Source organism: Octodon degus, unplaced genomic scaffold, assembly GCF_000260255.1.
Source record: "Octodon degus isolate 3935 unplaced genomic scaffold, OctDeg1.0 scaffold00069, whole genome shotgun sequence".
Taxonomy (NCBI): Eukaryota; Metazoa; Chordata; class Mammalia; order Rodentia; family Octodontidae; genus Octodon; species Octodon degus.
The window spans coordinates 7,786,083-7,786,723 of record NW_004524645.1 but is presented as its reverse complement, the minus strand read 5'-3'; positions in this window follow the sequence as shown (position 1 = coordinate 7,786,723).

Genomic DNA, 641 nt, shown 5'->3' with positions numbered 1-641 from the left:
ACTATTTTGTATATACAGATACAAAATGGTCCTTCATTTGTATCCCCTTTTTTGTTTAGTTTGTCAGAGCTGGGTATTCCATTGACATTTAAATATTGTAAGTGCGTAATTCAACAAAATATTCCAATATAGTTCAGTAGTCCATAATAGTAGTGAGTTATCTGTATGACTGGCAATGTCAGAAGTTGTTGATTTGAGCCTTTTACAGCTTTTATAGGGTTTTACTTTTTATACTTTTTGTTAATGCTTTTCTACTAGATAGTTAAGACTATGATAAAGCAAGACCTATATAACAAGAAATGTAACTTTTGTGAGATGGGGTATTTCTTTCTCACTTGTACTTGTGCATCTACATTCATCCGTGACAAAGCCTTCATTTAGTATCACAGAGACAGAGGATTGTGACTTATAGTATAAAGCTTGATGTGGGGTGATTTCATACCCTCAAGTAGCTAATTGCAGCATCTAAAGATTTTTTTGGTTGCTAGGACTCAGGAATTCACTACTGGGTGTAGATCATAGGGGCCAGACATATTGCTGAGGCTACAAGACACAAGTCAGCAAAAAAAAGGATTCTCCTTTGGGAGCCTCTACAAAAATATACAGCCCTGCCAACACATTAATTTTAACCCAATTTGGAT